We start from the raw sequence: 23599 nt of genomic DNA, 5'->3' as shown, positions 1-23599 counted from the left end.
ATGCATTTGAATGGGAGCATATAGCTGGAACCCCCCTTTACTCTGGGTTGGGAACCCCCCCTTTTTAAAATGGCTGGATCCGCCCCTGGTACATGTCACTAAGAATTGAAATACTGAATGAATTATGAATTATGACTCAATTATGACATGTATGAACATGAGATAAATGTAGTTGAATACACATACCTATGATCAAGCCTATTGATTTGGGTTTGATCTACCGTACTTCATCTACTTCCTATTCTGTGAAGGAATGATTGGACGAGGGCATTCTTTATCAAAGACAAACAGTGGCATATGTACTTCTGTAAATATATCAATTCAGTTTCCAGTCTGCGCCGTTAGCCACTAGTCCAATGCCCCAGACTAGTAAATATTGAATCGGACTACTGGAAATTTTCAAAATTTTATATAGTCATATAGGCACAAGTTTTGATATTTAGTTTCTGGACTAGTAGATGAAAAGGTTTTTGGCACAGACTGCAGTTTCAGTGGCAAATAGTACATGCATATCTGGACAAGAATATATGTAGCTGCAAAACCCAAGCTTTTAGGTCTTAATAATTTTTTTTGACTATTTGCAGATCTATATCATGTACATGTATATATTATAATAAGATCTATATGTTTCCTCAGCTAGAATATATGTTAATACTTAATGTAGATAAATCAGCCTTTGTACAAAATATACCACAAATGTATGTAAATAGATATAAGAAGATGTAGCAGTATGAGTGCCAATGAGACAACAATATTCTGGAATATTATTTCCACTGGAATAAATATTAAAGTAAATGTTCCTATAAACGGAATAAATGGTATAGAATATTTGTTCCAACAGGAACCGGTATTATGACATTGGAACTTCTGTTAGGTGGAACAAATATACGTTGACATGTAGACTGTACTATGGTACTCATGGTAGTTTTTACTTAGTAGATCCGTATCTGTAGGAATACGTTGAAAACACCAATTCTGGCTTTTAGTTTTACTCAACGAGAATTTATAAATACATTATACAGCCATTTTTGTCTGTATGTTATTGTTATGATGAACCCACAGGCACTTGTTTCTATCCATACGAAGGTCGACTATCCATATAAATAGAAGAAGGTGGCTAACGAAATTTTTTTTAGGTCACGACAGTCTCCGCTTGGGACGCTTTTTCTACCCTTCAACTTAATGCTAAAAATCCCTACCTTATATGAATCGATTCAGTGAATATTTTCCTTTAACACTAAACTAATTTCATAATCCCCACAGTGTTCCTCTTCACGGTAATCTACTCTCAATTCACTAAACCATGTCCAAAAGTTCAACTACCATCCAATGTATCAATGTATCTTTCCAATGTATCTACTTCCGGTTGACATCGCAGTAAATTTATTTTGTTTTCATTGACTCAGTTTCTTTTCCCTAATTCTGATACGTTTTTTACCTCCAAAATAAAAGATCGATGAAATTCTTTAGAGTTACCATATACATTCGGAATTCTCTAGTATTATCGAATTCATTCAAATTAGTTTCTGACTTTCTGATTTTTTTAATAACAACAATAAATGTACTTATTTCGGTGAAATTTCATCTTTAAAAATATATTGATAATGAAAATAATAAACTGGTAATTTTACAGAATCATTTCGTTTTTAAAAAGATAGAATTCTGCCCACAACCGGAAGTAGATACATTGGAAAGATGGTAGTTGAACTTTTGGACATGGTTTAGTGAATTGAGAGTAGATTACCGTGAAGAGGAACACTGTGGGGATTATGAAATTAGTTTAGTGTTAAAGGAAAATATTCACTGAATCGATTCATATAAGGTAGGGATTTTTAGCATTAAGTTGAAGGGTAGAAAAAGCGTCCCAAGCGGAGACTGTCGTGACCTAAAAAAAATTTCGTTAGCCACCTTCTTCTATTTATATGGATAGTCGACCTTCGTATGGATAGAAACAAGTGCCTGTGGATGAACCTGAGTAATTTCTTGTATTTCCTTTGTTTATGTAACATTCTTGTTTTACGATTCTTGATGGCAATGTTTTTATACTTACAAGCAAATTGCAGCGCGCTAAAATAAGAGTGGTTAATAATAGTTCAAAAACAAAAAGGTTATTTCCACCGGAAATGATTTAACAACACTAAGCGCCAATGTATTGTATTGATTGTCACATGTATTAATCTGTATTATCTCCCTTACTCCATGTGTCATGATTATACATGTATGATTGATGGGTTATTTCCCTTTACTGTTTACCGCCTCACGATCATTATTAAATGTGCCTTTCTAACGATCACATGTGTTATGTTTTCTCTGCTTACTGGCGTGGCGGCAGCGGTTTAAGAAACCCACATCTCAAATAACTCAACAATTTGAACATTATTCCACTCTAGAAGTAAAAGGTGAGCAGGAAAATTTGTCATTTATTCTGACTAACACGACAACATTTTCTATTGTTGGACTTAACTGATCTTTACAAAATGGCAGGCACACGTGCTCCAAAACAATGGTCACTTTCAAAAGTTGAAACAATAACATCGTTTGAAGCATGGAGACAAAACTTACAATATACCTTGTCCCTTGATCAAAACTTCGCAGCGTTCCTTGTAGATGGATTTACATGGCTGAAGAAAACCAACGCCAATCCTTTACGTGGCATTGTTGACGATGGCGAGGCGGTTGCCGAAGCTAACCGACGAACAGCAGCCCAAAAGTGCACACATTTGGACCTTATGCTTGGGCAAATAGCAAATTACTGTCCGATTATTTCAAGAAACACTATAATTAAAAATTCGACATCCATTAATTCTATTTGGCAGTCAATTCGTCTACACTACGGATTTCAGTCTACTGGTGGACACTTTCTTGATTTTAATAGCATCTTTTTGGAACCAGATGAGCGTCCTGAGGACTTATTTCAGCGATTGGCTAGTTTTATTGAAGACAATATGCTTCGTGCCGGTGGCAATATTCATCACCACGGAGAAGTACCTGAAGCCGACGAAGAACTATCGCCTTCTTTGGAAAACCTGATTGTACTAACTTGGTTAAGACTTATTAATCGTGACTTGCCCAACCTAGTAAAGCAGCGATATGGAACCGAGTTACGGTCAAAAACATTAGCTTCTTTGAAACCTGAAATTTCACAGGCACTTGATAGTTTACTTGACGAAATTCATTCAGCCACTGATGCCAAAGTTTTACGGGCGTCAATTAAAGACAAACATTTTGACAGAAGTGCAAAAAAGACAGGTAGTATAAGAACTGGTCGTCAAATAAAGTGTTGTATTTTATGTAAGCAAGCAGGTCGTCCGTCCCAACATTTTTTAAGTACTTGTAAATATTTACCTGATGAAGACAAACAATATATGTCCAGAGTAAGGCAATCTTATTGTACAGAAGTAGGTGATGGTGAGTCTGAGGACAATGTTGATAATGAACAAGTCTCATTTTTAAATGATAATGTAGGTCCTAGTAAGCTTAGAGTTGTATCTGCTTTAAGACGGGTGAGCACTAAACAGTCCCCTTACTTTAAGGCATTTTATAAACATTTCCCACTTGAGCTAACACTAGATACGGGTGCTGAGGTGAGTATGATAAAAGCTTCTTCCGCGGATTACATCGGCGTAACAATCAAGAAAAGCAACCATTCCGCTTTACAAGCTGACGGTGTTACCCCGTTAAATATAGTTGGTGAATGTCATTTCACACTTTCGAGAGACGGAATCGAGTTACAGTTAGAGGCCCTAGTAGTGAACGACTTGGACGTTGATATACTCGCCGGTATTCCTTTCATGTCTTCGAACGACATCGCGATTTTCCCTAGCAAACATAAAATCGTAATACGCGATAAGGTAACTGTTATGTATGGTAGCCCAAACGAGGAACTTAACTCTAGTAATACTCGCGTACGTAGAACACAGGCCTTTCTTATCCGGGCTCCATCAGCAAGTTCAGTAGTTTGGCCAGGATGTTACGGCGAATACGACATCCCATCGGAAATAGAATCGGATTGCATTCTCGCGGTCGAGCCTCACACTGACGCTTCTCGTACGAAAGATTGGCCCAGTCCCCAAATTGCTCAGTCGGTCGCAGGCAAAATACGCATCGTGAATAACACGTCGGTACCGCAGTTCATACAACGAAATGAACATTTCTGTCGAGTACGACTTACGACTACCATAGACAACGCACCAGAGGCACCGGACAATATCCGTGACATAAAAACAACAAACTACATAGACTCCACACATACTTCCCAATTTTTCAAACAAGTCTCTGTAGACCCAGATAATTTACTTAGTCCAGATCTCCAAACCCAGTTTAATGAACTTCTTCGAAAGTTCAGTGAAGTTTTTAGTCCTAACTTTGAAGGTTATAATGGGGAAATAGGTCCTTTTGAAGCATCTGTTAATATGGGTCCTGTCCAGCCTCCCCAACGGAAAGGTAGAATGCCACAGTATTCAAAAAATAATTTGGTAGAACTCCAAAACAAATTTGACGAATTGGAATGTAAAGGAGTGTTCCGTAAACCCGAAGACGTCGGAATTTCAGTCGAGTATATTAACCCTTCATTTCTTGTCAAAAAAGCTTCCGGTGGTTTCCGACTTGTAACAGCATTTGCCGATGTTGGCAGATATAGTAAGCCGCAACCCTCTCTTATGCCTGACGTGGATTCCACACTCCGTACGATCGCACAGTGGAAATATATAATCAAGTCTGATCTTACGAGCGCATTTTACCAAATCCCCCTGGCAAAAGATTCGATGAAGTATTGCGAAGTCGCGACCCCTTACCGTGGAGTTCGCGTATATACACGTTGTGCGATGGGAATGCCTGGTTCCGAAACGGCTCTTGAAGAACTAATGTGTCGTATAGTGGGGGATTTCTTACAAAAAGGTTGCGTAGCTAAGTTGGCAGATGACTTATTTTGTGGCGGTAATACCCCGGAGGAGCTTTTATACAATTGGGAGTGCGTTCTTCAGTCGCTACAAAAATCAGGAATTTGCCTATCACCTAGCAAAACTGTTATTTGCCCAAAATCGATAACAATCCTAGGTTGGATTTGGTCACAGGGTTCGATTTCCGCTAGCACACACAGAGTAGCAAAACTAGCCTCGTGTCCCGTACCAGACACTGTACGGGGTCTTCGATCATTTATCGGTGCGTACAAGATGCTAAGCCGCGTCATTCCGAATTGTTCCAATTTAATTGCCCCATTAGAAGAGAAAATAAGTGGTATGAAATCAGCTGACAAAATTATTTGGTCCGACATGCTAAGAGAACATTTCGAGTTTGCCCAAAAGTCTCTTGAGCTCTCGTAAAGCCATCACGCTACCTAAATGCAGTGATCAACTGTGGATAGTCACAGACGGTTCCGTCACTAAACGCGGTATCGGAGCGACCCTATACATAAATCGTGACGGTAAAGTGTCCTTAGCAGGATTTTTCAGTGCTAAGTTGCGTAAACATCAAGTGTTGTGGCTACCGTGTGAAATCGAAGCGCTTTCCATTGCCGCTAGTGTCAAACATTTCAGTCCCTTTATTATTCAGTCAAAACTGCAAGCAAATGTGTTGACAGATAGTAAACCATGCGTACAGGGATTTGAAAAACTATGTCGCGGTGAATTTTCGGCCAGTCCGCGTGTCACATCGTTTCTTTCTGTTGTAAGCCGATACCAGGTCAGCGTCAACCATTTATCCGGTCGTGCAAATATTCCATCCGACTTTGCAAGCAGAAACGCACCCGTTTGTACAGAGCCTAATTGTCAGGTTTGTTGCTTTATATCGCGTACCGAAGATTCTGTCGTTCGAGCCGTAAGCATTCAAGACGTTCTCAATGACGAATTTCGCTTACCTTTCACCACCAGGTCGTCCTGGATTAATATTCAATCAGAATGCCCTGATCTTAGACGCACTCACGCTCATTTAAAACAAGGCACCCGGCCCTCCAAAAAACTGACAAACATTAAAGACGTCAAACGTTACCTGCATGTTGCATCAATCGCCAAAGACGGTTTGTTAGTTGTTCGGCGTTGTGATCCTCTTGCTCCACCCAACGAATTGATCATTGTTCCACGTAACGTTCTTGACGGACTCGTCACCGCTCTACATATTAAGTTGGACCATCCGTCAAAACACCAATTAAACCTCGTCTTAAAGCGCCACTTTTACGCTTTAGACATGCCAAAGGCGGCCGAACAGGCTAGTGACTCCTGTCACACATGCGCGTCTTTAAAACGGTTCCCTAAGAGCCTCGTCGAGCAGTCTTCAGAAGACCCACCGGACTTGGTTGGCATATCTTACGTGGCCGACGTTCTTAAGCGCAACCGTCAACTCATACTGGTCGTCAGAGAAACTGTAACGTCGTACACTAGTACATGCTTTATCAAAGACGAAAAACTAGGTAGCTTGCGAGATGGGCTCATACACTTATTGATACCGTTAAAGCCTTTAAACGGTCCAAGTGTTGTCGTTCGAGTTGACCCGGCCCCGGGTTTTCGCCCTTTATGTGACGATTCATACTTAAAGCAACTCAACATATCAATTGAAATTGGCCGTGTTAAAAATCGGAACAAAAATCCAGTTGCCGATAAAGCCATCGCTGAGCTCGAAGACGAGTTACTTCGTGAGGAACACGATCATTCTCCTCTATCTGAAAATACACTAGTTATAGCTACTACAAGACTTAATTCTAGGCTTCGCCAGCGTGGATTGTCCTCCCGCGAACTATGGACTCAAAGAAGTCAGTTTACTCATGAACAGTTGCCAATTTCTGACATGAACCTTATTCGCGCACAGCACGAGGCTCGAAATAAAAATCACGGATTTAGCGAAAATTCTAAATGCAGTCGACCCGGGCGTCCGACCCCTGATATTAATATAGGGGATTTGGTTTACCTTTATACCGACAGATCAAAGACCCAATCGCGAGATCGGTACCTTGTTGTAGCCCGTGATGGCGAATGGTGTTTCATCAAAAAATTCTCAGGCAATCAACTCCGCGCCTCGTCCTACAAAGTAAAACTTTCGGAATGTTATAAAGTTTTAAACACTATAAGTGCCCAGCAAAATCCAAGATATTCTCAGAATGTGTACAATGAGGAGTCTGATTCAGATGGCCATGACGAAGATAACCTTCCTGGGCCTATCCGTGACCTACCACCAGAACGCGCGGAGCCCCCGCCTATTCTTATTTGCGAAAATATCGACGATGTTGAAAATCTGGACGAGCCGACTGCGCAACATGATAATAGTCTCGAACATGACTTGACACTTAGTAACTCGAGCACTGAACAAGATAATAAGCGCGTTCTCCGTAAGCGCTCCGAATTGAAAACGCCAGCGCGGTTTAAAGATTTCATTTCCTTTTAAACTTGATGCTCACTCGTCACCTTGGGTTAATTGTTTACTTAGAGAATCAGAAACAACAAAATGTACGTCGTATTTCATTTACTGCTTATTTTATGTTTACTACAATGTATATGCACAGTATTTTTTGCTTAACTACTTATATAGTAATATGAATTTGATGAAGATATAGAGACTTTAAAGGAGATGGAAAAAAAAATGTCAGAATTATTTTGTTTCTTATTGATAGCTATGTGTTTAGTTTATGCATATTGATAACATTTATTTTTATTCATGTTCTTATAATAACAGAGATTATTAGTTGACAATTGTAAAGAGAGAGAGAGAGAGACTTTAAAGGAGAAAAGAAGTTGCGCCAATGTATTGTATTGATTGTCACATGTATTAATCTGTATTATCTCCCTTACTCCATGTGTCATGATTATACATGTATGATTGATGGGTTATTTCCCTTTACTGTTTACCGCCTCACGATCATTATTAAATGTGCCTTTCTAACGATCACATGTGTTATGTTTTCTCTGCTTACTGGCGAAGTACACAAAATGTTTCCGGTGTAACATAGTTTCCGGATATTTTTTTTACTGGAGACCGTGAGAAAAACAACTAATGTTTGGAATAATGATATCTTATATGGTAACTTATGTAAAAAAAAAATGTAACTGAATTTTAGTTTTCATTTTTTTTATTATGCTTAAAACTGCTTTCAGAAATGTATCATAAATTATATCAGCTAAAGACATTTTTAAATTCCTACATTTGCCTGTTGGTTCCGTTGGTTGGCCAGGCCCGGATCCAGCCATTTAAAAAAAAGGGGGGGGGGTCCCAACCCAGGATAAAAAGGGGGTGTTTCCAACGACATGTCCCCATTCAAATGCATTGATCGTCCAAATAAAGGGGGGTTCCAACCCCCGATACTCCCCCCCCCCTGGATCCGCCAATGTTGGCTCTGACTTTGAGACTACTATAACTATAGTCTCAATTATAACTAAGTAGGCCTATTTGTATACAATATTTACTATAACACAAAATCCGTGCTATTATACATGTTTTTAAGTAGTTCATGTTGCATGTAGCAGATACTGTAAGTTGCACTTAATAAACTCATCATGTGCAGATACCAGGATTAAATTTTGTATTTACGCCAGACGCGCGTTTCGTCTACAAAAGACCCATCAGTGACGCTCGAATCCAAAAAAGTTAAAAAGGCTAAATAAATTACGAAGTTGAAGAACAGTGATGACCAAAATTCCTAGCAAATACAGCTAATTAAGGTACCAGGATTAAATTTTGTATTTAGAGTACACACGAATTCTGATTTAAACTTGATATGAATGAATGAATGATCTTTATTCTCATTAACAAAATACATAGTTCAGTGGCGGATCCAGTCATTTTAAAAAGGGGGGGGTTTCCAACTATATGCTCCCATTCAAATGCATTGATCGGCCAAAAAAGGGGGTTCCAACCCCCGGACCCCCCCCCCCCCCCCCTGGATCCGCCACTGTAGTTACAGAGAGGATATCACAATATAGAACACATAAGATATAGCATGTGTGAAATACAAATTGATATGATAAATATTTACACAAAAGATAAATAATATTTCAACTTATTCTTTTTTTTACAAGGTTGTAATTCTTTTACACCACTCTTTTCTTGATCTGCGTAGTAAGGGTAGGTGACTCAGAAATAGGATGATTTCTAAACAAATCTACATGAAATTTTCTTTATTACGCCATAGAAGGACAAAAAGTACAGTGACCCTAGTTTTCTTTTGATATTGTTTTGATGGGAATCATCGGTCGTAGTTAATAACCTCTCATGGGGTCCACTGGTTATATGATGGGACATGGACTTTCAATACTAATTAGTATAGAAAGTCCCTGGATGGGACTACGATTGTACTAGCGGATTTCTATATTGATAAACACTAATGATGATTGTATTTTTCCTTCTCTCGTTTGCCAAGTTCTCCCTATATGGTTCTTTTAAATATAAAGATGTCTGGATATCTGCGGATCGACTACATGTCGTTGTTTTGAGTTGGCTTGGCAGCGATAGTGGGACTCGCACCGTCCGACCTTAATTTTTAATGAAATAAATAAGACAACTCAATTATCTGACCTTATCTGGAAGGGACTTATTCTTTTATTTTTATCATAAAATTTCACAGTGCACAAAATCATACAGATTAACAATAGATAACATTATCAGTTGACAATAACTCATACGATTTTGTTTCTGCTGCTTAAATTAACTTCCAAACAGTATTCTTAATAACTCGAATCATATGTATATTTAAGAATTGAATGCTTCTTTTCGTAACTTCACTGAGGTGTAAAAGCGTTGACCGAAGTACATATTGTATGAAGCGCGGAAGCGCTTCATTCTAAAAATGTGCGCACGGTCAACGCTTTTACACCCTATGAAGTTTAATACTAAAAGAAGCATTCAATACTTATAATTACATTTTTTAGCTAGGATTATGAAAACGCGAATTTTATCATTTTTTTTATTTAATTCACCTGTGCACTTTATTGTGGGACCTCGATCGTGTTATCATTAATGAAAAGTTTTATTGAATAATACAATATTGCTTAAGGAATCGGAATAACATGTGATGTGCAGTTAGCCAATCAGAATAACGTATTACAATAAAACATACATCTAATGTAATTATGTATGTATATGCATCAAGGCAATACACACGAATCACCTACCGACGTTCAGCTTACGTTTTGTACATGGGCTGAGTGAATATAACCTCATCAAACAGAATTTACTGCACTGTTATGAATGATCATCTTCACATTATTATGCATTTATAACACATTGGTGTGGGTTCTGATTCTGACCAATGCTAATACACTAAATATCGAGCTAAATATACATTTACATATACATTATACACTTGTATTTTACGCCCTCTGTAGTTTGAGAAATAAAATTATTCTATTCTATTCTTAACACAATTCTATTACTGAATTATATAATAACGATATTTTCTTTTTAATTTATAATCAATTTCCTTCTTTAAATGTAAAGTTCGAATTCATGAATCTTAACACTAAAGATCACTAAATAAATAAATCTAACTTACCTTTTTTAATGAAATAAGTAAGACGACTCAATTTACTGTAAGGAACAAGGGATGGCGTACACTAACTAGTTTTATTTTTGCCTTTATGAGGGTCTGGATGGGGGGTCTGTTATTCTGTAAACATTTAATTTTCACCCCTTTTTTCTCTAATTTTCAAAAAATTAACCCCTTTTTTCTCTAATCTTCAAAAAATTAACCCTTTTTTTCTCAAATCTTCATTTTTGTTGCCCGTTATTCTCTAATCTTCATTGTTTAAGGGCATTATTCTTTAATCATTTAACCCCATCCAAACCCTTCTTTATAATCTCCACTGCCGAATGCCCGACATTCACGTTCCCGCGGCAAACTGAGCCTCTTTGGAAACGATGGAATGTGTTGCCAAAATATTTGTTGCTTCAAAACATGCAACATGCATTTGTTTTATAGAAAAGAAGAATGATTTAATTTTAAATTGAATAGAATTATATTTCGACAGGAATATGAACCTCTGATCTTTATAATAAAAGATAATCAAGATTTGTTAATGTTTGATTATTTATTTTAGTTTATTCATAATTTGGGGATTTGTCAATCATCCTATCTCCCCTTTTTGATTTGGTATTATTAACATTCTTGTGTGGCTAAACATATAATTGAATATTCATGTATGCGGCTGATGCTTATCAATGTGAATATGGTTATAACCTTGGATGTAATGATAGTTTGCGATACACCTATCCTGCAACCTCTAACCTCCCGTGTGCGTGCTATAAATAACTAATTTAGTAAGCTTTGCTTTTTTTGTTTCTTATCTTGTTCCAAAGTACATTTTTATTATTCGTATGAATCATATCTATATCTATTTCAATCTCGATTTCAATGAGAAATATATGTTTAACTTCTCTTCTCTATTTTTGAATATGTTAATTATAAAATTTTGTTTAAGAAAATGTTCTTTTATTCTAATTTTCAAATATTTTCAATAAAGATCAAAATCCTTTTATAACAATATCTTTTAGCATTTTCTAAGAAATATGTTAACGTTACGTTTTCGAATTTTATTTCACAATTCTATAATTTAGTTTACCTTCTATTTATATAATAATGTGTTCCCCTGTGTAATCCAAACAAAATGCATAATTTTTACACAACTTGTAGCTTGATAAAAAAGCTCGATGATCTTTCATTTTTATTAGCACACCTGCATGACCTGAAAGGTCAAGTGAGTGCTTTTCTCACCACTTGGCCCCGTCGTCGTCGTCCGTCGTCGCCGTCGTTGTTTGTTAACCTTTACAAAAATCTTCTCCTCTGAAACTACTATAGTTTTTGATGAAGTTGGAAGTCCAATTAACTTGAAACTAAGAACACATGTTCCCTATGAAATGATCTTTCTAATTTAAATGCCAAATTAAAATGTTTACCCCCATTTCACGATCTACTGAACATGCAAAATGATAGTGCGAGTGGGGCATCCGTGTACTATGGACACATTCTTGTTTGAACCTATTATCAAGTAGAAAAACATGCTTTAATTGCCATTTTACCAACTTAAAGGACCATTAGTTGCGATTAAGAAAAAAAAATCCCGATTTGTTGTTGTTTTTGATATTTATTAAAGCGTATTATTGAAACAATATATTCCGCTAAAAGCTGTGATTTTGGTTTAATTTGGTCAACACAAGGATGCATATATTTGTCCAAAATACACACCAAATTCTGATACATACTCACGAAATCATGCATTGTAACTTTTTCTTTTTGACATTTTGTAGTATGGATTTACGATCAATTAAGTATGTAATGAATCAGATATAGTAAAGTCGAATTGGTGATCATATTAAATTGACAGTTAGTGCCCCTTATATTTTAGTGTTCTTGTATATACAGTGTATCAACGTGAAATGAGAAAAAATCATGTAGATAAAACCTTTTAAATAAAAAAAAAAGAAGAAGAAAAAAAATAATTCGCTATTAAAAGCCAGTATGAGTATGGTTCAATTTTGTCAAAATAAGCCAAGAAACATTGATGATGAATTATTCACTTGCAAGTGAATTCGACCTCACCTAATCCGTATTCATGTGACCTTCAATTTAACCCATTACTTAGTGATGAATTATGAGTGTTTAATTATTAAAAGGAAAAGAAAGTCAAACATTGCAAGTGAGACAAAAGTAAATATTTTTTCACTTGGAAGTGAATTCGACGTCATTGAGTCTGTGACCCCTTAACCATGTTAGCTAGAGATGGATTACGCATGAATTATGCGTGTTCGGTTATTAAAGGGAACAATGTCAAACATTGAAAGTGAAACAAAGCCGGGTAAATCATTTCATTGACTGATTGATTCGATCAACACAAAATAAAAACAATAATTAACATATAATTTTAACCTATAATTTGAATGTAAACAGACTTAGACCAATTGCACAAGTCTGCATTCTATTTATATTTATATTTATGTTTCTCCAATTCTTCGTCAATTTATCTCTTTCTGCATTTGCATAAAAAAATTTGATCAACGTGTGGTTCGTTTGATCTCGATCAGTACTTCATTGGTTAAAATCCGATTATGAAGTCAAATTTTCTTGCTTTCCTCTGAAATTCCTATTGTGACGGCATGAAACTAGAGGCTCCCAAGAGCCTGTGTCGCTCACCTTGGTCTTTGTGCATATTAAACAATGGACACAGATAAATTCACGACAAAATTGTGTTTTGGTGATGGTGACGTGTATGTAGATCTTACTGTACTGAACATTCTTGTTGTTACAATTATCTCTATTTATAATTCTCTTGGCCCATTAATTACAGTGGAAAATATTTAAATTTACCAAAATTTATGAAAAATGTTAAAAATTGACTATAAAAGGCAATAACTCCGTAAGGGGTCAATTGACAATTTTGGTCATGTTGTCTTTTTTGTAGATCTTATTTTGCTGAACAATATTGCTGTTTACAGTTTATCTCTATCTATATAAATATTCAAGATATTAACCAAAAACGGCAAAATTACCTTAAAATTACCAATTCAGGGGCAGCAACCCAACAACGGGTTGTCCGATTCATCTGAAAATTTCATGGCAGATAGATCTTTACCTCATAAACAATTTCAATCATTGTCAGATTTGCTCTAAATGCTTTGGTTTTTGAGTTTTAAGCCAAAAACTGCATTTTACACCTATGTTCTATTTTTAGCCATGGCAGCCATCTTGGTTGATTGGCCGGGTCACCGGACACATTTTTAAACTAAATACCCTAATGATAATTGTGGCCAAATTTGGTTTAATTTGGCCCAGAAGTTTCAGAGGAGAAGATTTTTGTAAAAGTTAACGACGACGACGGACGCCGTACGCCAAGTGATGAGAAAAGCTCACTTGGCCTTTTAGGCCAGGTGAGCTAAAAAGGTGACCATGTCTGTTGACGTCACATAGAAAGAGCACATCTTTTTGCAGATCATTCGAAAAGAAGGAATAAGTTTGCCTGCATAATGTTAGAAAATCATTAGAGAAACAGATTCCACCACCATGGCAAATCTCGTGTAATACGATATTTATCCACTCTCGACAGTTAAATTTTAAATATTTAAATGTCTCGAGTGGATAAATATCGTATTACACTCGATGCAGTGGTAGAATCTATATTTCTATCGACTAAATTACCGTCGGCTGTCTGCGGAAGTCAACTCGATAGTTAATTAGATGACGTCTATACCAACATACACACGGATTGATTATACATGTTATCGAGCCATGCCTTGTATATTGTTTATTTTAGACTTTAATTTTATAATTTGGATATACGTTTTAGTAAGTAAAAATCTAGAAGCCTTTTAGGGCCATGTTAGTCTACTTTTTACAATTTGATATAACAAATTATTAATTTGATATAACAAATCATTAATTTGATATAACAAATTATTAATTTGATATAACAAATTATTAATTTGATATAACAAATTATTAACTTAACCTATTACAGATTATCAATTTGATATAACAGATTAAAATTATTTGATATAACAATTTATCATATGTTTAGTAGTAAATACAGTAGTTTTGCATATGTGATAAATAGCCTGCTGTTTAATCCATATCGCGCAACTTTGATGAGCACCCTTTATCGCATACCCTTTATCACACCCCTACTTTTTTTTTTTTTTTTTTTACATGAAGTCAATTTTGTTTTTTTTTGCTCAAGAAAATTTTCCCTCAAAATGGGTCAATTTTTTGTATGTGACGTCACGAACGTCAAGTTTTCATATTTTAGGCACAATAAATGCAAATCAGTATCACATGCCGTATCACCCTCGACCAATATCATCCCTCGGGCCTAAAGGCCCTTGGGCTGATATTGATGTCTCGGGATGATACGACATATGATACGGATTTTGCCATGTATTATTCTCTATTTATTAATTTGATATAACAAAAAAGGAAATTTGATATGTCAAATTACTTACGCATGGATTAGGGTTATCCCCCTTCACTATTAGGCATAAAGTATATATTAATGCAACGATTAAACTGTTTAGAGATAAAGACTTAAATGGTTTTTTTTCTTTGCTCATGATCTGAATTCCTTCTTCTATATATACAACGGTATCAAGATGCTCAGATTATACTCGTGTGGTATTTTTTTTAACATAAACTGAAAGTCCACAATCATTCAAAATCTTACGCATGTTTCTTTATTTTTAAACAAAAAAGGAACAATCATGCTAAGTTTCATCCAATTCCATTCAGTAGTTTCAGAGGAGAAGATTTTTTAAAGTTAGCAAATATGATGAACAAATTGTGAAAAATTGTCATTAAAGGACAATAACCCCTTAAGGGGTCAATTGACAATTTTGGTCATATTAACTTATTTGTAGATCTTACTTTGCTGATCATTTTTGCTGTTTACAGTTTATCTTTATCTATAATAATATTCAAGATAATGACCAAAAACTGCAAAATTTCCTTAAAATTACCAATTAAGTGGCAGCAACCCAACAATGGTTTGTTTGATTCATCTGATAATTTCAGGGCTGATAGATCTTGACCTAATGAACATTTTTACCCCATCTCAGATTTGCTCTAAATGCTTTCGTTTTTGAGATATAAGCCAAAAACTGCATTTGACCCCTATGTTCTATTTTAAGTAACGGCGGCCATGTTTTTTGACGGTTTAAAAATCGAAGCACACACTTTGTGCAGGATAATCTAAGGAACAATCATGCTAAGTTTCATTCAAATCCATTCAGTAGTTTCAGAGGAGAAGATGTTTGAAAAATTGTTAACGACGACAGACGACGGCGACGACGACGACGACGGACGCCAAGTGATGAGAAAAGCTCACATGGCCTTTTAGGCCAGGTGAGCTAAAAAAATGAGAAACAAGAAACACGTATAAATTACATAAACAAACGGCAACTACTGTCAACAGATTCTTGAATTAGGACAGGTGCAAACATTTGCAGCGGGATTAAACAAGTTCATATTGAAATTAATAAAGCAACATGCCAGGGTATTTTTTAAGAAGGAAAATCTTTTTTTTTTATCCTTGCATGTTCCTGAAAACACCAACATCTCAATAGAATTTTTCATTTCGTTCTGACTTGAAAATATGCAATATAAATTGATCAAATAGACCCCCTTTTCTCTCTTATATTTGTTCGTTCTGAGGCACCAGGTCCCATATACGAAATTGAGAAACAAGTCCCGAAAATAGTCTCAAGTAAAAGGGAAAGGGGAGGAGGGTCGGTTATAGAAACATCAAACCTGTATATTGAGATTTGAAAATGCATTATAATATTAATATTAATACACGAAATGCGCCAGTTCGGGTTAGGCAACTTTAATTAAGCATTATTATGATAAAATCATACTATTCGTTATATCAAATTTATAATTTGTTATATCAAATTTATAATTTGTTATATCAAATTTATAATTTGTTATATCAAATTTATAATTTGTTATATCAAATTAATAATATGTTTTATCAAATTGATCATTTGTTATATCGAATTAATAATCTGTTTTATCAAATAAATATTTTTTTTATATCAAAATCGAAAATCTGTTTTATCAAATTGATAATTCGTTATATCAAATTTATTATTCGTTATATCAAATTTATAATTTGTTATATCAAATTTATAATTCGTTATATCAAATTTATAATTTGAATTATCAAATTTATAATTTGTATTATCAAATTTATAATTTGTATTATCAAATTTATAATTTGTATTATCAAATTGATAATTTGTTATATCGAATTAATAATTTGTTATATCAGATTTATAATTTGTTATATCAAATTGTAGAAAGCAGCATGGCCCTAAAAGGCTTCCGTATAAATCGAATATGAGAATATTTGAGTCAAATCAGTGAAAATGAATTTCACAGCCAGTACTAAAATTATTGATGATTGTTCAAACATACACTTTGAACGACTTCATATCAAGCAGTTTGACAGCGATGATGTTTAGTAAGTTAAATGCGAGTGGTTAACGGTTTATATCAGATACATTCTTGCTACCAATTTCCAATATTTGAATGATATCTGTTAAAATAAATGTTCTTTCTATTTTTTTTTAATAATTTACAGGATTAAAGAAAAAAATGCAAAAAATGGCAAAAAATCGGCATCCATAGGAAACAACTGTAAAAAGAAGTCGACTGACGATTTCGAACATGGATACTTTTTCGTAGATCTTGTCTTGTTGAAGTCAAAGGTCAAATCTGTTACTGAAGGGCAATTACTTCTATGAGCAGTCGTCCGACAATTTGGACGTCCATCGACAATTGGTAAAGTTCAACATTTTGAACATTTCTCCCCTTCTTAGATTTTCTCAATTTTTACGGGTTTCAAAATAATGGACAAAACTTGTACTTTACCCCTATATACATCTATATAGATTTTAGAAGATGTGGTATGAGTGCCAATGAGAAAACTCTCCATCCAAGTGAAAATGTATAAAAGTAAACACCTATAGGTCAAAGTACGGTCTTCAACACTGACCCTTGGCTCACATCGAACAGCAAGCTACGGTCATATCGATCTATGATTTATATCCAATACGGTCAGTTTGGATTTTTAATTTTGCTAAGTAGTTTAATCTTAAAAATGCTGCATATCAATCGTATTCTGGAATTTTTGCCATAACCTTGTCCTCTCTGATCTATCTGTATACATACATAGATTATTGGCGTTTCAGAGAGGTATACAATTGAAGTTGATTTACCAGGAATTTATTTGCATTACAACATTTGAAAATTTTTTACACAAGCTCATATAGCCTGCTCGTTGATCGCTATTTAAAAAGAAGGGAAATGATAACATATAATACTAGATTTTTTTATTCTTTTTAATTTTAATTCACTTTTATTTTTACTATTTTCAAGAATGTGTTCTCGTGGAATCATATTTAATAGCGTTCATACTACATCAGGACACACATTGAAACCCTCATGTTTTAGTTTTTACAGGGGAGGTAATATTTTGTCATTCAATTTAGATTTAACTGACCTGTGATTCTCTGATTTGGAAATCAGCTCTAAAGTTTTTCATATTTTTGATAATAAAAAAAAAAAAATGACCCCCATTGTTTATTTTTAACAATTAAGTGAATGTAACAGTTTTTCGTTCAGTGTATGTTTACGTGTTTTTGATTATATGTCCGTTTTGATTGAGTTAGCTATTTCAATTGATATTTTATGGCATGTCTTTCTATGTAATAATGTTAACAACTATTTAAGGTTAGTGTGAAGGTTTGGTGCCTGTTAAAACGTATAAACCCACTGCATTTGTTTGCAACTGTCCTAAGTCAGGAACGTATTGTTCAGTGGTTGTCGTTTGTTGATGTGGTTTAAAGTGTTTATCGTTTCTTGTTTTTAGTCCCCTATCGACGAAGTCGATAGGGGGATTTTAGGTTTGCACTCCGTCCGTCTGTTTGTACATCAGTCAGTCCAGCAAATCAGTTTTCCACACTCTTTCCTTCATGCTTGAAGATATTGATTTGATATTTGGTGTATTGTTTTATCATGACAAGTTACAGATCAAGTTCGGTCTGATGATTTTGTGCAGAGTTATGATCCTTGGACTTGTAAATTCACTAAAATAATAATTTTTCCGCACTTTTTTCGTCATTCCTCAGATAATGATTTGAAAATTAGTATATAAAAGTTTTAACTGGAGAAGAAACAGATCAATTAAAATTTTTATTCCGGTCAGATGATTTTTGTGCAAATTTATGGTCCTGTACTTAGAAAATTTCTTTTAAAAGTAATTAGTGTTCAACACTTTTGTTCCGTCATGCTCAAGATATTGACTTGACATTTGTAATATACTTTACACAATGAGAAGTTTAGATCAAGTTAACATTTTGTTCCAGTAGAATGAATTTTTAACCACATAGATCAGGCTGTTGTTTTTCCTGTTTGAATTGTTTTACACTGGTATTTTTTTGTGGCCGTTTATAACTTGCTGTTCGGTGTGAGACAACTTGAAGGCTCCGTATTGAAGGTACTCATATACTATATCTTCTAAGGAAGGTGGACCGGGGAAGTTAGAAATTCGAAATGCCGATGCAAATGATGGCATGTTTGAAAAGCACGGCCCTTTTTTTTCTCTCGCAAAAATCCACTTGCCGTTAGAGAGCAAGAATGTCTACACGAGGCTTCAGATTAAATTTATGTTCCAATTCTGGATGGGAGATAATATATTAAGAAAACATTTATTTCTGTATTGTGTAAAATTATTATGCAAAATTTTATTTTTCCTGAAGTGATTTTAAATTAGTAGCGTTAATTTTTTTTTTTATTAATTCATAATCTTTTGCAATAGTTCATTTGCCTTAAAATTCTCTGAATATGTTCATTTCTTTAGTATTTTCTAAGCTTAATTTCGAATGGTTGATATTAACAAATCGTGTTGACGGACTGTTGACCTTCAATTAGTGCTTATATATATACATGTATTATCGAAGAAACGTTCTCCGAAAGACGGTCATATTGGAAGTTCGGGAAGGGGAGAGGTGTTAGAAACAAAACAGGGGTCTATTCAAAGGCCTGATTTCACATTCTTTAAAGCACCCTTTAACAAGCTTAGGTAGGAAACTTGTTACTATTGCAGAGACTAGCGGACATCTATATGCTACCAGTCCTCGTCTTCTGCAACGGGGTCACTCTTTAAATCATGCAAAAGCACCGTTTAAACTTTTAGTTTTTAGTGTTGTTGATGTTTGTCTTTTCTTCATTTTAAGTTGTCTTTCTCTTAAGCTTGTGTCATTCCAATGTTAAGTCTATGACTAAGAACGTAATATGTTTAGCTGTGTGACACATAGAATCACTACAACATGTTTAGTTTATGTGGCAAGTAAGTCACAGCAATATGTTTAGTTTATGTGGCAACTGATATCATAACAAAGTTTTTTTTTATCTGGCATCCTTATCACTGCATTATGTTTACTTTCAGTGGCCCCTGAATTCATTACAATTTACATATTTATGTTTAGTTTATGTGGCATACGAAATCACTACAATATGTTTAATTTATGTGGCAAATTAAATCACTACAATAAATTATGTTTAGTTTATGTGGCACCTGAAATCACTATATATACAATATGTTTAGTTTATGTGACGCCTGAAGTCACTTCAATATGTTTAACTGATGCGGCACTTGATATCATTACACTATGTTTAATTCACGTGGCACATGATATTGCTACTATAATTTATGTTTAATGCATGTGACACTTTAAATAACTTTTATATATGTTTAGTTTATGTGGCACATGAAATCACTAATGCTGATAGTTCGGAACCTGGATTGAAATGATGAATCTAACTTCAATTTTCTTGTCCGTACCACTTCAAGTAATCATGGTCTTTCTCGATTTAATGTCACAAAAATGCAACCACTGTATTTTATTACACTCTAGTACACACACAAACACAACACATTGAGCCAAGAAAAAAAAATCTGATTTTTTTCTTATTTTACTAACAAGTTTTTTTTTAAATACAAGACTGGTACAAAAAAATGTATTTTTTTTTATCTGTTTTGTTTTTTGTACGTTTGTTTGTAGGTTTGTTTGAAGGTTTGTTTGTTTGTTTGTTTGTTTGTTTGTTTGTAGGTTTAAGTGTTGGAGTTGAGACTATCATATTCCAATATTGTTTTTTTGTTTTGCATATAGAACGATAAAACTTGTATATCGACATACTAGTAAAAACAGGGGACTCGGTGACACAGTGATCTATTAGTAGTCAAACTATTGTATCAATAGCCAATCAACACTGAGTTTGTAAGTACGAATATCACATGGGACAGGTGTACTCGACTACAATTTTATTAGCTAGTATTGTTAGTTTTTCTACCGAAGGTCGGTGCTTCTCTCCTAGCACCTCGCCAGCAACCACCAATAAAAACAGACCCCCACAAAATATCACAAGAGTGTTTAAAGTGGCGTTAAACATCAATCAATCAACCAATCAAAATGTTTATGTAGTTTCAGAGATATTTATACTCATTAAAATGATATACCTACTTTTTTGCTTGTAAACCTTCAGTCCCACACTGCAGTTTCTTGACTTTTTTCCACTCAGATTATACAACCAATAATTTGTCATTAATAGACTGTGAACAATTTTGTGATGATTTTGTTCACAGTACGTCTTTTTTGCACTTGATTGTATTTTTTTGTCAGTTGCAATAATCTGTTATATTGTGTTAAATCAGATTTATATAGAAGCAACGTGCTGTTTTGTGCTTCTAAATTTTGGCAAATGAAAGGTCTGATTAAAATGATGTCACGTGTTGACCAACTTGACATTCAGTCAGACAGCAAACCTACAAATACAAAAGAACAATTTAAAAAAAGCTGTGGAATTTTGCTTCTCATATTTCATATAATAAATTTGATTTGTTTATGATTATGAAAATCTTTATTCTTTAAAGTTGTTCGATGAGAGTTTTATTTTACTGTTATTGAGATGTTAATGTTATTTTGATGTTGATGTAATTTAAATGTTTTTATGTTATTCAAATTTTTTAATGTTATTTAAATGTGTTATTGTTGTTTAGATGTATTGCTGTTATTTAAATGTTTTAATGATATTTAAATGTTTTATTGTTGTTTAGATGTATTGCTGTTATTTAAATGCTTTAATGATATTAAAATGTTTTGATTTTATTTAAATGGGATAATGTTATTTAAATCTTTTAATAATCTAAAGATATTTCAGGTTTTTAAAATGTTTAAATATTATCTAAATATTTTTTTTTCTGAGAGAAGACAGAATAAGTTTTAATAACTTGTGTCTCGATATATATTTTTATTGGTTTGTTTAAATACATTGACAAAACCATGGAATTAAATATCACCGAAAATCACCCAAAATTACGCATTTTAGAAACCGTTTTGCTATTTTATAAAAAAAAAATGCTCGTTGTCAGATGTAAAGACATATACTATTCCGATCTGTTATTGATCACAATTAACCCTTAATAAGTAATAAAATGTACCATGACCTAAGCAATTTGTGCGTGTTGAAATATCGTATATTTATGTGTGCGTATTTTTTAGTAAGCTCTTTTTTGTAGCAATTTTACCTTATTAAAGCCGATTGCATTGAGTCTGTAGGTAAAGGTAATATTTGTGGTTAGCTTGCTTGCTAGCTGACATGTGAAGTCATTATTAGGTAAGGTGCACTACCTTCCTTTCGAAGTAGCTTAGTCCTATACAGACAGATAAAATGGTTAGCTGTTTGACTAGTCTACTCTTAAAGGAGAATAGTTTACCTAACCTGATAATGACTTCACGGCTCAGCTAGCAAGCAAGCAAGCTAATCAAAGATATTACCTTTACCTACACACTTAACGCACTCGGCTGTCATAACAATGCTAATCCTCAATTGATTCTAATGTTATTTTTTTCATGCGTTGCTATATTTAGTTAAATTTGAATTTTTTATTTGCAAATGCTGATCAATTTTATAGATGATTGAAATGGCATCTATCAGTGTCCTTCAGTTTTCATTATACATGAAATAAGAATATGAAATATTTGGATTGTTTTTTTTAGGTTTAATAAAATTAAAATATAGATATATATTACAAATATATCACAGGCAATCTCCCTAAACATAAATTTTATTTACAAAATGTTGAAACGCTTTAATCAGGGAGAGACATATTAATTGGTACTTTTATATAATGTACATAATGGTCTTTCGATCAGGAGACGGATTTAGCAGCTGGACATCGCAATTGTTCCATTTCATCTCACATGTTAATTTCTTTTGTGATTAAAAGTTAAGCGTCTATGGTTGTATTTTAAAGATACACATATAAAACTTAAGAAAAGTATAATACTAGTATATGTATTCGCTGAAATTTAAACATTCAATGGATTTAAAAAAAACCCAAGATTTATCCTAAATCCAATATATATATATATTAAAATCAATTTATAAAAAGTCTGAAAAAAGGCTAACACCTTACCACATATATTTGACTGATTTCTGTTATCGTGTCCATATAAAATCCCAAATTTCTCGTGCGATTTCGTTTAAATACAAGATACCTTTACCCCACCCAAATTGGTCACGAGTGAGTTTTAACAATTTCATGGACCTATCAGATTAAAGATAAATCAGTTAAATGGTTGTCTTATTTATTGAATAATATCACACGGTAAATGTATGTCCACGTGACACCTCAGGCTATCTGACCCTTAACATTTATGTGAATATTATGGCCTATTTTGGTATTAATACCAGAGACATATTATAGGTCTCTGTGAAGGTCCACTTCAGTTCATTTCTACACGGTTGACAAACTTGATTGATAATATAAATTTCTCGCTACCCACATCACATGTATTATATTTATATATTTAACCAAGGATTTGTACAAATCCTTAATATAACAATTCACGTTTGATTTTTGACAAATTAATTGTGTATTTATTCCGACTATTTGTTTTAAGAAAACAGTTTCTTGTATTTATACATTTGTCGCAACTTTATCTACAGAGGAACAAGTGATCAGTATGCTGGGGTTTCTTACCTTCAGCACATTTGTTGAATATGGAGGTAGACTTTTGCAACAAATTGTCGACATTCCTATGGGAACGAACTGCGCGCCTTTCCTTGCCTCTT

At 34.2% G+C, this 23599-nt stretch overlaps 1 protein-coding gene across 5 annotated transcripts in view; it reads right to left on the bottom strand.

Moving 5' to 3' along the window:
• LOC143047608 (uncharacterized) overlaps positions 1-23046 on the bottom strand; it is a 73077-nt gene extending 50031 nt beyond the window's left edge. Inside the window, exons 1-3 of one of the 5 annotated variants that reach the window (XM_076220742.1) lie at positions 22941-23046; positions 20986-21287; positions 187-305 (exon numbers count right to left, since the gene is read on the bottom strand). The gene's annotated coding sequence lies outside the window, so the exon portion shown is untranslated. Of the gene's footprint in view, positions 1-186; positions 306-1971; positions 2130-20985; positions 21288-22940 lie in introns of those variants that run through there. The other 4 variants (XM_076220745.1, XM_076220743.1, XM_076220746.1 and 1 more) reach the window with 4 other exon arrangements.
• Positions 23047-23599: the final 553 nt, after the last annotated feature.

Source organism: Mytilus galloprovincialis, chromosome 10 (assembly GCF_965363235.1).
Source record: "Mytilus galloprovincialis chromosome 10, xbMytGall1.hap1.1, whole genome shotgun sequence".
NCBI classification, from domain to species: domain Eukaryota; kingdom Metazoa; phylum Mollusca; class Bivalvia; order Mytilida; family Mytilidae; genus Mytilus; species Mytilus galloprovincialis.
Note: the sequence above shows the minus strand (reverse complement) of the source record. Positions and strands in the feature narration are given on the sequence as shown.